Source organism: Lonchura striata, chromosome 8 (genome assembly GCF_050655825.1).
Source record: "Lonchura striata isolate lonStrDom1 chromosome 8, ASM5065582v1, whole genome shotgun sequence".
Lineage (NCBI taxonomy): Eukaryota > Metazoa > Chordata > Aves > Passeriformes > Estrildidae > Lonchura > Lonchura striata.
The window spans coordinates 8,508,433-8,522,850 of NC_140710.1; the positions used below are offsets into that span (position 1 = coordinate 8,508,433).

Here is a 14,418-nt window from a genome sequence, read left to right on the forward strand (position 1 = left end):
CTTCCCCCTGCCTTGCCTTGTGGGATGCTGAGGAAATCCTAGCTCCTTCCCCGTGCCCAGGCAGCTGCTCCTGAAAAAGGTTTTCTTGGGCACTGCACAGAACATCCCAGCTCTTTTCAGACTGAAATCTTTTGAGGTCGGTCCTGGAAGCAGCCCTGTAGCTGCCTGCCCTTTGCAGGCTGTCATGCAGTTTAGCAGGAGCCCAGCCGGACTGTGTGAGTTTATATCCACCCCTGTGACACACACACACACACAGAATGTGCCTGGCATCTGAAGCAGCCCATGCTGGATTTATCCCTTCCCTTGTTGCCAGTGACTGACATAAGTGCTGGGAACTCTTGGTGGAAAACTGCTTATGAGCTTTGGGCTTGATCCAAACCCCACTGAAGACAAAGACTTGTGATTGCTTTGGTGCTGGCTTTGGATCAGTCCCATTATCTCTGCCCTGAGAGCAGTGTACAGACAAAGCAGCAAGGACTGGGGCACTGTAAGCCTGTGCCCAGGGGCCCATCTCAGCTGAGGAAGAGAGAGGCAGGGAGATGCATCTGAGCCTTCCTTAGAACATCCATGCAAGGCCCTCCTGGGAGGGGACTAGCCTTGGGAACTGCCCATGGACACAACCCTCACTCCTGGGTGGAGATGCCCTGCTTGGGAGCAGACACACGGATTTCTCTGCTCAGGATTGATGTCAGCCACGCAAAACATCCAGAGCCAGACCTACATTCAGACTTCAATTGTGCAAATCATCCACTTCACAGGCTGAGTCTGCTTTTATCTGTCAAACACCATCAGTTTGCACACTCCAACACTAGACACATTCATGTGTCTCACAGGTCACAAGTGTCCCCATGAGCTCTTCCCATTCCACAAGAGACTGAAAGAGAAACACTCTCAGACTCCCTCCCACCTAAAAATCCACAAAAACATTTGTTTTGTGAACAATTAAGCAGCAATTAGCATTCTTCCTGAGTAAGAGGCTGCCTGCAGAACTGAAAAATGATTTGACACTATTTCATTCCATTTCTCCTGGCAGCACTTCCTCTTAATTTACTAAAAAAAAAAAAAAAAAAACCCGAAAAAATAAATTGTTAAGTCATGCTTTTCTATATTAAGGCATCTGTTGTAAGGCTTTTTTCCCACTGGGAAAATAAATGAGAACCATGAATCACCAAATTTACCTAAGAAAAGTGCAAAACAATTCTCTGTCCTGGGATTATAGAGTTGATGGCTCATGACCATTTCTCATAGAGTTTAGGCTACACAACTTCTGTAGAATAAACTGATTTCCATTGGAGGTAAAGGGGTTTTTAACTACCACCTTTCCACTTGTGCCAATCCTTAGTGTGGATACAGTTACACTATACTATGACAGCTCTCCTTAGGAAACTGGCAAACATCTTCCTTGAGCCTTGTTTAAAAACACATTTGAATTCCTGCATTTTAACAGACTACCATGTGTCAATGGAATGACAATAAACAGCAGTGTGGGTGTCCTTCAAAGGAGAGGAGCAAGAGCCAAAATGAGTTGCCCTTGGCTCTTTGTACAGAGGCTGGGGCTGTGATCTGGCTTGTGTCTGAGTTGGGCTCAGACCCTGCAGCAATTACCTGGCTCAGCAGTGGGTGGGAAGGTGTGACAATGCACTGCCCTGCCACAGAGCTCAGCCCAAACAGTGCTAGCCTAATGCCCTAATAGGGTAACTCTGGGGAGCAGAGCAGCCCCGACAAGTTTCAAAGTCTGTTGACATTTTTGTGATGCCAAACTCTGAAAATCACAGCTGGTGTTGAGGGTCAGGTAACCCTGGGCTTGAAACAAACAACACTAAGTTATTTTTCAATCCTGGCTTGAACTATAGCTTTGCAAAAGCCTGAGTCTCTAGGATTTCCCACCCTTCATCCAAAGAAGTGGAGAGAGAGAGTGAGGATTTAAAGGGAAATAAGTTAAACCTCATAGCATGCAAAATGAATTCCCTAACCAGAAGGGTCTTGCCACATCCTCGGAATGGTGTCACAGCTTGAAAACATGCCTTGTTCCTAAGCTCATTTATTTGCTAGGAAAACTCAGCCACTAGTATGTCTTAAAGAAATCCCTAGAAAGGCATCTGCAAACAGTTGCAGTGAAATTTCAATTGCTGAGTGTAATTCATGGCAGAGCGAAACCCTGGAATCTCTGAGTGCAGGGCACAAATAGCTCAAGGAGGTGTTTGGTACGAAGGAAATGGTGATGCTTCTTCCATTTCCCATGAATATCATATGCACTGCTTCAGCCATATGTTGTGTTGAATCTGCCACATTCTTCAGTGGTGGGCACAGATGTGGACAGATCTGACAGATCAGGGTCTTAGGGTCACACAGGAGTAAATTGGGGGCAGATGATTTGAGCGTCACAGCTTATTTTTAGAAAAAAAAAAGGGGGAAAACGATTGCTAAGAATCATTTCTACCATGTGTCTGAACAAGAAACGCATTTATCTCACCTAGTAAAAACAAAGAAGAGTTTCTCTCAAATAAGGAGTTTGTTTTAAGAGGCTAACAAAGATTGTTCTATGCACTCTATAGATCACAGGTGCTGCAGAGAAGCACAGACTTTGCCATGTATTTCCGTGCTTCATTAACATGTATTATTTTCAGATGGTCTCCAACAGTGTTCCAGTTTTACAGGCACAGAAGTGACTCCTTTGACAAATAAGCAAAGTTTCTTCTCAGTTGCCTGGCTTACACTATTCTCTGGTTATTCCTCTGATTAGTGCTATTTTGCTTACTTGTTCACTGTGGGTGATAAAAGACATCAAGGAAATGGAAAACACTTTCCCAAGAATATAACCACTGCTAGGAGATGGAACAGAAAACAAGGAAAAAGGAAATCAATGCTTATTCAAGCCCTATAGGCCACCAAGATACAGCAAAAATGTAGCAGATTCCTTCATGTCTATTATTTATGCTCATAAGAGCGTATTACACACACATTTCTGCCTCCTGCTGTACAAAGTTTAAAAGGAGAGAGTGAGGATGAGGTCACATTTCTTCATGAGTTCTACAAACTGCACTTGCCCAACATGTACTTCTATGAGGTGAGGCTCTGTAAAGCTAAGGCAGAACTCTAACCCAAACTGCATTTGCCAAAGGACAAGAAGAATGTTTCACGACACTGCCTGCCACAGGATAGGCTTTTCAAAGGCTGCTTTGAGAAGGAAACCAGAACAATGCTGATTGTGCTAGAATGGTGAGGACAAGGTGCTGATGGCAAGAGTGTCCCAGCCAACCCAGTCACCTAAGTCTTTGTGTTATGGCCATGCCCAGCCACTTGCAGTGGATTTTTCCAGGCCATCAGCTCAAATTACTAATAGCCAGCATGGGACATTTTAGTTATATCAAGTAGACATTTACCCTGCTATGAACAAACCAACCTAGGCCCCAGACATGCTGGAAATTGCTCAGAGAACAATGTCACCCCTTTGCTACCCAAGTCCAGTGCTCTCCTGAGCCTGAGCAGGAATGGGGTGAAGCCAATCTGAAAGCAGAGCTGGAGCTTTTCCATTTCCTCTTACAAGCCACTGAGGAGTTGTAGGTGCAATCAGTCATAATTTTTTCCCTGTGTTTTCCCCTGTCTGTTTAGCTAAGAATAAATGGTCTGGATTGATAAAGTCTAAACTCTACTGATTTTCCTGCACCTTGAGGTTTCACACGGGCTGCTTCTGGTTCTTCAGAGGGGTCACACCAGCTGGCAGAAGGATTCAGATGGGATTTAAGCTGTGTGAGGCTGGGCCAAAACCGTGTTAAATGTAGCTCAGTGATTAAATTGTTGGAATAGGGATCAGAAAGCCCAGTGTGTTAGCGAAATATGGACATTTTAGCCCAGCCATCTAAGCTCTGAGCAGGGATCATGCCATTTAAATCCTTTTGTCAACCAAGATTCACAGTGCTGAGACGATGATGGGAAGGTGGAAAAGGTAGTATTTTGCTGGCCTGATGCTTTGGGGTCTTCATGAGCACACCAGAGCTGTGTTTTGCTCAAATACATGGCTTTGAACATTGGAGCCCAGACAGGAGTGCCAGAAGAAAACAGAAGCCAGACAGAAGATGGGATGCTACAAGAATTGAAGACACTTCAAGCTAACTTTTCTGTGGGATTTGTTTTTAGCTGGGTCAGCTTCTTGACCTGGATAACAGAAAATTCCATATAAAAGGCAGAGGACCAGAGCATATACCCAGGCTGAGAAAAAGAACCACCATTTTCATAGGCAATATGAGTTTATTTCAGATGAACCCAGCCATTTTAGCTGAATGTCCCTATAACCTGGTGGTTCAGAGCAATTCCAATTAGGCAAACAAATAACCAAGCATTTTCCTCCTGGAGAGATGCTTACCCCATGCAGGGAGGGCAGAGATCAGGAGAGAAGCCCATGAATCCCTACCATACCTTTCAGGGCAGAGCCACTTCCCAGGAGCCAGAACTTCAAACCAAGCTAAGATTTTGGAGGAAGTTTGTTCTTTGTTGCTGGTTTTTCTCCCTGACTGCTGGTTTCCATCACTTCTATGTTCAGTTGCTTTGTGGCTTATCAAATAAGCAAAGGTCCCCTAGAAACTCCTGTATCAGTTTTTTCCCTCCACCTGGAAAACAGGCTACCAGCCCCTAAATGCATCCCCTGCTGGCAGAGGAGAGAGAGAACATTTTATACAGCCTCACCTCCCCCATATGGTCATACCTGGTCACTTCTGGAAATGTGCAAACAGAGCTGCAAAAAATACAGGATTTTGCAAGATTTTCTGGTTCATCCCTCTGAGTGCAGGCAAACAGCACGTGACAGATACCTTGACAGATCTGCTTTCAGAATCCTCCTATGATAATAGAAGCCATAGTTCCACTCACCTTCCCAACAGAAAGGTTTTCTCCCCTGACTCTCCAGTTATGATCTGCTGCACTCCAGAGAGCAAGATTTCCATTCCCAGTGGGATAACCAGCTACCTATGTGCTTTTTCTTTCAAGATAGTAAGAGAAGAATAAAGAAGTAGGGGGGAAAGAGGAGAAAAGAAATATAAACCATGACAGGACAGAACCACAGGACTTCTTTATGGGGGAAAACCAAGTGCCTTTCTCCTACAAATGATACCATCCAAAGGCTGTACTGGCACTCTTAACAGCTGAGGGTGGAAGAAAGGGTAGTTCAGCCCCCAACTCTGCCACAAGCTTGCTTACAGGTCCTGAGAATAACTGTCCATACTTCAAAATGCCTCAGTTTGGGTCAATCTGCTGTTTAAAGAGAAAAAAATCTGCTTCATATGATTGTTCAAAGCTTAAATGAGCATTTGAAGAGCTCTAGTAGAAATGAGATGAAGGGCACTCTCAGAGAGACAAAGCATTATCATCATCAAGTGTAATCTTGATGTTTTTTATGCGTAAGTGTAAGATTCCAGCAATAATCTTTAAAGCAACACCCATTATCTGGAAAATTAGCTTTCAGCTAATGGTCTGTTACAGGTCACACTTAGTAAAACTCCATGCACATTTTCTTCCTTTTTTCCTTAAAATCACTTGGAAATCCTGTGACAGCTGGCTGAGGGGAACAGCAGAGCCTGGCTGGCTGAGGGCACACAGTGACATGGAGAGATAAGGAGGAGCATGCTCTCATCCCACACCAGGGGAACCTCCAACCTGTGCACCATAAGCCCCTCAAGATGCCTCCACAGGGCAGAGTTCTCACCCAGTCACATCTCACCTGGCCTGCAGGGCTTGCAAGTGCCAGGCACTCTGGTTGGAGATAAGGGTCAGTCTTAGACACCTCCTTACCAGGATATTTGGGCGGCAAAAAGCAGGAGGTGGTGCTCTCCTAAACAGATTTCTTTCACTTGAGACTCCCCGAAGAACTGCATGAGCCAAAGTGCCCAGAGCTGAGGCCCTCAGCAACTTTGATGTATTTACTGCTTCTCTTTTCAGAGACTGTGCTCTCCTAGGTGAGGAGCTCTGTGAAGGCTACAAGAAGTTCAAATGGGAGTCAAAAGCACCAAATATCCCTCCAGCCTCAGCAGTTCAGCACCCACCTCCCTCCCAGCTGCTGAACCTTTGTGGGGAGCAGCCCGTCTCCCAATATCACCTGGAAATACCCCACTTCACAACACCTTTGCTCCAGGGAAGCCCACTCCTTGCCTGTGGCCACCTTCTCTTTCCTGGCACACCGAGTGACGGGAAGGACCTTCCCCACATCACACAGACAACTGTGCTTTGTGCCCACCAAACACTGACAAGGGACCACAAGCAGTGGCCACCCCTAAGGAAGGAGCAGCAAAGTGTAAGTCAGATGGTGGTCTCCCTGTGAGTCCTGGACATCCATCTCTTCTCCTGGAAGAACAAAGAGCTAATTCACTGTGCAAAGCCAAGAAATCAAACTGGGGCTACTCAGAGAGAAGGGAGCCAAACTCAACAGCAAATAAAAGGAGAAAAGAAGACCAAAGATGACTATTACTATTTAACAGCTTTGAGGTTGTGCCTTTACTGAGCAGAGACAGCTCCAGGCTGAGGAGCCCAAGAGCCCAGAGGGCTGAGCCAGCTGTGCTGGGGGACATGGCCATGCTCCTGCCAGGCTCTGCCATCATCCTGGGCTGCTTCTTGCCCTGGGAAACAGCCTGGCTGAAACAACTGGTTCATTTGTTGGGGTGCAGAGACAGCCCTAATTTGTTGGTATTAATGGCTTTGAAATATCATTTCACAGCCAGCAGTGCATGTCTCAAAGGGTACAGTCCATGATGGGAAAGTGGGAACATCCATGCCATAGCAACATGGGTCTGGGCCTCAGCTGAAGAATCTTCCATGGTGAAAAACGTGGATGAAAGGGAAAATGGGTGGGATTTTGTTTGGGTTTTTTGCCTGAATTAAAATAAATTTGTTCTTAGTTTTAATAGTTTTTGTAATTTTATGCCATACTGGCCAAAATGTTATGTCATGATTCTAGAAACCAGCCATTTTTTTGCCAAAAGCAAAGGAAGCAAAGGATGTTTTTACAGCTTTTTAAAACCAAAGCCTCATGGGGGAAAAATGAAAATTTTAAATATAATTTTTCCCCTGCTATTTACTTTGCTAAAAAATTACTTTCTACTGGGAAAGTGATTTAAATTAAAACCAATTGTTGAGTCACACATCCAGACATCTCATGAGTTTGCTGTAAACTCAGTAGATATAAAAATTCTCACTCATACTATGAGGGGTCTTTCCAATTTTCTGAAAGTTTATGGCACTGCAGCAGGGCTGACACTGTTTTTAAACAAGCTGCAACTAAATCCTGGGTTTGAAGCCAGCTGATAGACAATCCCTGAGGAAACAACACCACTTTTGTAAAGTGCTATTCTGCTTCCTCCCTCCAAGCTTGGATTTAATGATTTATTTACAATATGAAGAAGTGCTTTCATTTGTTATAAGGATAAGCAAAGCCCTGGCTTCAGTGTGAAGGCAACCTGGTTTCTTCCCAGCTCTTCCAAGGATTACTTGGGTGGACTGGTAGCAGCTTTGCCTCATAGTCCCAGGCTCTCTGCAGCAATGTCAGGGTGAAGACACCCATCCAAGCTCCTTGGGGAAATCCACACTCACCTTCTCGGTAGAACTGAAGGTCAAAAATTAACAAAGTTTTCCAAATTGTATCCCTTTTCCAGTTGCAGCATCTCCAAACCCACTGCCTCATAAAACTTTCAAACAGACTATGAATTAATGGGGAACTGCAACAAGACCTCCTACAAGAAGTGGAGTAATTCCAACTCTGGTTGCAATGTAATCAAGTTTATACTATGGCTGCTGGCTGACACTGGGAAAAGAAAACAGAGGAGAGACAACCAGGATATTCCCATTTGGGTGGGACAGTTTGCTGCTTCATGCAAAGCTTCTGAGTCTCAGGGACTCAATCTGAGGTCCTGATGCCTGTTTTGCTCAAAAGGAAGATAGCTAAATAGCCAATGGTCTTGATACAAAGAATGACTAAGAAGGCCTCTGGCTGGAAAAAGGATACGTAAGATGAAATATTAATTGTTTGTACAAAATCCTGGTTTGGGCAAGAGGTAGTTGTTCACAGTGTCTTACAACACCAGAATTTGAGTTCTTAGAGAAAGAACATCAAATTCAACTTCCAAAGTTTCAAAGGTGGTAGGTTAAAAGCTAACACAAAGAAATAGGTTAGATGGTTCAAATGCAGCTTGGAGTTAAGCTATGGCACTCTATCCCAGGATGTTAAATTAACAGAAAATGGAGACCACCAGAAGTTCAAGGGGAAAAAATTGAAGGGAAAAGACCCTGAGGTTTGTTAAAAAAGCTTATACCACATCTCATCCAGGGGGTTGTTGGGGGATGTGGAAGTGCGTATTTGGAAGTGTCCTGCATGCTTGCCCTGCACCTTTCCTCTTCTGTTTGTACCCACTTGCAGCCTCAGCCAGAGACAAGATTCTTTATTAGATGAACATTCAGGGTGTCCACCTCTGGGTAGAAGATCAAAATCCTGAGATGCTCTATGGAGGCATGCCCAGGACACAGCTGCCCTCATGCCTGGAGATCCTCCCACCACCTCCAGAAAAGATGCCCAACTCCAAACAAAGGGCAATGGGAGTTAATGTGTTGGTGGTGTAGAGCTGCCCCATGTCCTACTCTGATGGACATGGACCTGCACAGAGCCAGCCACCAGATTCCTGATGACAGCTTCACAAACAACAAGCCATTTAAAATGAACCATACCAACTATTGAACTTTTCCTGTGGTTGAAGTACCTTTTTTGGGGAAAAGGACAGCAAGAAAATAGCCCTGAGTATAAAGATACTCATCCCATAGGAGCACTCTGTGCCAGAAAACTCTCTCCACAGGCATGCACATGCCTGTCTCTCCAGAGTCCTTTCAGGTCCTAGACTTCACTGCAAAACCATGCAGAGCTACACTGGGGACCATGAGGATTAAGGTTTTCATAGTCTTTGTGTTCATGGGTTGTAGGGAAAACCAGATGATATTAAAGCTTTGACTTGTTTCCAGTTTAGCTTCCTACTGCAGTCACAAACCAGGATTAGCAGCCTGAACATACAGGCACAATCCTCCAGAAACAGCTCAGCTTCAGTTTTTAGCCACAAATTATTATCCCATTGCTACTCAGCACCAGGTCACAGTGCTTTCCTCAAGACCCCATTCTCCAAGCCACACAAATGACTCACTAGACCCCAAAGCTGCTCTGGGTATCTCACACTTTGCCAGCACAAGGGGAAAAGAGCAGCAGGTTATGCATGTAACACAGCTTCCAACAGGGCTTGGCCATAGAAGGTGTATAAAATGGCATTAGCAACAACTGGGTGAAAAGGAGCCACGTTGGTGTCACTGAGCACAATGAAAGCATAATTGGTTACAGCTGACAAACACAGAATTGCATTAAACAGAACATTCGATGCTGGGCTGTGGTTTACATCAAATTGTCAATCTCAATATGGCAATCCCCTAAAAGGGCCACTTTTTTTTGTAAACCCTCAGGAAACATAGCAAATCATGGCAACATGTTTATAGTCTTCAAATGCCACACAAGGAGCCTGATATGCAACCTTTACGGTGGGATATACTGGGAGGGTGTTTCAGCACGTCCATACTCATTTTCCAAATACATGTCACAGCTTTTTTAAGTCTTCATGAATCTTGCAAAGATCAACTTTTAGGTGAAGCTATGGAGTGGACAATCCTCAAGGCCAAACTCAATAAAAATGAGATCACTTGCCTTATCTCTGTGCTTTCTATTTTCAAGTCTGGCAATGAGGGCTGGAAAAACAGCAGCAGCAACACACAGATCTTTACAGCCTGCCCTGAACTTCGCTGTCTGCTGCTGCCATATCAACTGTCCTTGGACTTTGGCACTAAACTTGACACCAGCAACCACAGTAGAAGGTCGATGATATTTATGTCCAAACAAAAGAGTTTTTTCTGTGCTTATTCTGGCTGGAATTCAAGTTATTCCAAGATGGTTTGTGGTTCCTGCACCTATTTACACACCAGCCCCTCTGTGGAGGGGGCAGGTTTGCATGGTGCCTGTCACAGCCAAGTCCTGATGCTACCTGAACACTCTGTGACCTATCCTGAGACAGATGAGCAGGAGGAGAGAGGGTGGGTTAAACACAGAAGGCACCATACACACAGTCAGAACCATCCTGTGTTTATCCTGGAAGATACACCAGGTCTTGCTGCACTTACAGCAAACCCTGCCTTGCTAGGATGTTTTGTGAGAGGCAGAACCTAAGAAATGCTTTGTCCTGAGATGTTTGTGCTTTAGATTCTCCGGTGTCTAGTACTCAGGCTGAGATCAAGCTGAAGGTCTTGCAGGGGAAGTTAAGAGTCTCTTTCCTTCACCCACCTTCAGGTTTTCATGAATCTGGTAAGCAGTTTTTTTAAGGTTATTTTTAAGACCTTCAGCTAGGCATTAGTTTTTCCACCAAATCCAACAGGTCTGTGGAAATGGGGAGAAACTGACAGACTACATACTAGAATAAGGCAAACAAACTAAAACTTCACACAGCTTCATTTTCAACTTCAGAAGAACAGAACAATTTACAGCAGGAAAAAACATTTTAAAAGCTAAAAAAAGCTGTCTAAAATGATGATCCCATTTACCTACTCATTAGATGACCTGCTATGATATCAGCATATCTTCAAGGTTTCAAGATAAGGAAATACAACACAAGGAAGATCTTTACAGCAGGATGGCAGTTCCCTGAGTTCATTCAAAGTCCTGGTTTACTACCATGAGTACTCAGATAGCCTTCAAGAAAATAGCTTTGAGCTAACTTTACTGAAGAACAAACAAAAAGAAGAGTCAACAAAACTGTTCTCTAAGTTTTAAATACCAGGAGGGGAGGAAGCTTTATTGCTTTATGCTACTACATTACACAGATACAACAACAGCTGTCAACAATAATATTATCTGTATTACAGCAGAGATCCCAACTGAGACTAAGGTCTCATTGTGCAGGACACTTATAAAAAACAACTAGAAATGCACTGCAAGAAACCACCCTAAAACTCAAGACTAAACAGGCAAAAGGGAAATAATGGGGGGAATTTACATGACCCTGCTTTTACAGATGGGAAACTGAAGAATGCCAAGGATAAGTGATTTGCCAGAGGCTGAAATTAAAAGTCTGTGGCAGAGCTATAACTGGGTCCAGATTTTCCAAATCCCACTCCAATACCACCCAAATCCAGTAGAAGGCTTCCCTTTAAATTAGTCTTAATAATGTTACAGTTGGATCTCACCTGTAATTGAAATGTAGAAATCAGAAGTACATATTTCTCTTTTTTTAGGAGCACTCTTATTTAGTCCACAGCACATTTTGCTCTGGACTATGAATTCTTCATTAAATGGGTCCACTGTGTCTAATTTTCTCTGCTTAACATAGAGGCTGCACTTTTGGTTCCTGTGCCAGGCACAAACATGTTCCAGTAGAACTTGGTAGAACCTTTTCCTAGTGCTCCTTTACATGCTCAAAGTTAACAAAGCTGCTCCCTCTGAAGCATCCACAGGAGATATGGAAACATTTAATACAACTTAACGCATTCTCAGCACGTTGCTGTGAGTAGGAATCTCCTGAAGAAATGCCACAGCCCTGTAACACAACGTGTTGGATGAACACTTGAACTTTTGTGGTAAACGAGAGTCAACACGCTAATTCAGTGTTAGTCGGAATTACCACAGTTGGATTACCCATTTTTCAACTTCTCTTGTTCCTAAGCCATTTTAGTGGCCTTCATTCATAAAAGACACAGATCTACCCATTTCAAATTGCCCCTTCATGTAAACACTGTCAGGACAAATAAAGTAATTACTGCCAAGCCATCTGAAAATGATCAACACTCTTCACTGTGAAGTAAGCAAAGTAAAGTCCATAACAAGATAGTAATTTGCACCTTTTTTTTCATTTGAGGAAAAATTTACTTTTTTTTGGTGCATAAGTTAAGCATGGAACATATTATTTAATCCTAATGCAAATCACACCAGCAGGAAATGTCGTAAAGAAAAAAGTAATCTTCTGAAGGAAAAATAAATTATCGACCACGTTAAGAAGGAAAGAAACATTCTCGAATAATTTCTTTCTTTGTTGGTATTGGCTGGCAGCATAATCCTTCCAAGTAAATTGTAATTTCCAAATTAGATTATACATTATGTCATATTAGTTTTATATTAGAAAAATAAACTGACTGAAAGGAAAAATGCCAAAGTCGACTTGCCTGGTAATGTAAAATTTTTGTGTTTCTGCTGTGAAATGCTAATGTTTCTTTTTTTTTCTTTTTTAAACAAGTTTTACAGCAACATATAAATTACATTAAGGCAAGATATTTACTTTACTTGACCAAGCCCTGTTTGAAAAATAAATAGAAAAAAAAAAAAAGACCAAGCATTTTCAGGACATCACATAGCCATAGCAACAGTTATCTCTGTATATAAATACTGATACTGGCATGGAAACTTTTATGAGTTATACATCAATCAAGAATATAAGCACCTATTGCACTCTCTAATGTATATAGAGAGAACATTAAACCTGCACAGGTCAAGTGATCTGAAGTCAGGAAATGGTGGAATTGAGAAAGGCTGTGTAACTTTTGCATTGCTCCTGTCTGTCATAAAAACCTTTAAATACACCACATTCTATCAGGCTTTTTTCACACAATTCCTGCTTCAATCACTGTCCAGAATAGATGGTGTTTTTTGGATACAGCTCCCATGGTCTGGGACATTAGTCCTATGAGGCCTAGCTGAGGGTACTGGAATTTTTTAGTCTAATTTTCAGGGGCGAAAGCTGAGGGAATATTTTTGGATCCAGCCTCCTCTACGACGGGTTTCCCCAAACTCCCAGCAGGACTGCAAGCCTGCTTTTCCCCTACTTGCCTTACAGAAGATCTTAAAATGCTGCTAAGCAGAGATAACCCTTGAGCTTGGATACATGTCAGATAGGGTGCAGAGGGATGGGATGACCCAGGAACAAAGCCATATCAGAGAAGAAAGCAGGGTAGGTACAGGACCATGGGGATGATGAGACTGAAGATGTGCTGTCCCAGCACACTGGACTTGCTGAAAGCAATCATTTGAAGACAACTAGCCAAAGGTAAATATGGAAATACTGTAATCTCTTCAAGACCTCTTAAACTTTCCGAGAGCACTCTACTGTCACAACAATTTTGCAGTAAGTTTAGACAGTTAAAAACAAGTTATAAAAACAGTCAATCCTGGCTGCTTCAGGAACTAAAAGATCACCAATCTGTTTTTCCAATGAGCTGGCTGCAGATGATCAGGAAAAGTCCCACCTAAACAAACCAGCTGACTAGTACAAAATGATTTTGTATTAATTAAAGACACGGTAAGGTTGAGTACATGAAGTGCATCTTCATACATACAAAGGGAGAATAACCTGTAATGGCAAGGAGGTGTGAGAAAGGAAGAGAGACCAAGGCATCTTAGTCCAGCAGATTGACAGTACCTACAGACCCTAATAGCAATGACTTTGAAACAGTGGATGATTATCATCCTGAAATTACCTTTGCCACTAGATTTTTCCAAATGACAAGACTACAAATAATTTACTTAATCCTCCATGTGCCCAAAGGAATGTCTGGACATGGGATCATCTTAGATGTTTAAAGAAACATATATAGATACATTAGACAAAAATACAGCCTCCAAAGACCATTTTGAACTCAAGTTATTAATGAGCCAAAACAGAGGCTTAAATGTAAGTTCCCACTTCATCTCAGCGACAATCTCACTTCTCCCATGATATAATACCCTAAACTACAAAGGGGTGGTTGTAACTCTAATATATTCTTATATCATCGCAGCTACAGCAACATTCCTATTATAAAACAGACAGATACACAGACATGTCTATCTCACTTCCTGCAAAGGTTATACTTAGAAGCTTTTCTATAAGGATCCAAGAGATTATTAGTATGTGTGGCAATGGGATGATGAACATAAGTACTATGATGCACAGACCATTAAAAAGCCCTTAGAAAAGTCAGCTCTAAGCTGTGATTCTACACAATTTCTTGGCTTCCCTAACAGTTTGTGAATTTTTTTTAAACATCTATAATTCACCTGGTAATCCTTAGCAAACACTTCTAAGTGAAATTAATAATCTTGAGGTTTTGTGCAAGACAAAATCATCCATAGCAGTGTAAAGCAAGCAAGGAGCCAAACTCCATGTTATATAGCCCCATTTTTGTACTGGATCACATTTGATCATGGATGTCACAGTACACCTATTTGGATAACCTTTCTTTACCATTTTGGTTTTACTACAGTAAACCTCTAATGATTTACACGGCCCCATTGGTCTCATTTGATCTGTTCTACATATTGTTTGCATTTAGATGGCTAGAAATGGCATTACCCTGTGATTATTTCATATTTCATGAATGGCTAGAGACAGA

The 14,418-nt window shown here is 42.6% G+C and overlaps 1 protein-coding gene across 1 annotated transcript in view; it reads right to left on the reverse strand.

The window, feature by feature from the left end:
- Positions 1–14,418, reverse strand: part of FOXD2 (forkhead box D2) — a 279,469-nt gene that overhangs the window by 159,510 nt on the left and 105,541 nt on the right. Inside the window, 1 exon segment of the mRNA XM_085585677.1 lies at positions 1–14,418. This exon segment is cut by the window's right edge and continues 74,938 nt beyond it. The gene's annotated coding sequence lies outside the window, so the exon portion shown is untranslated.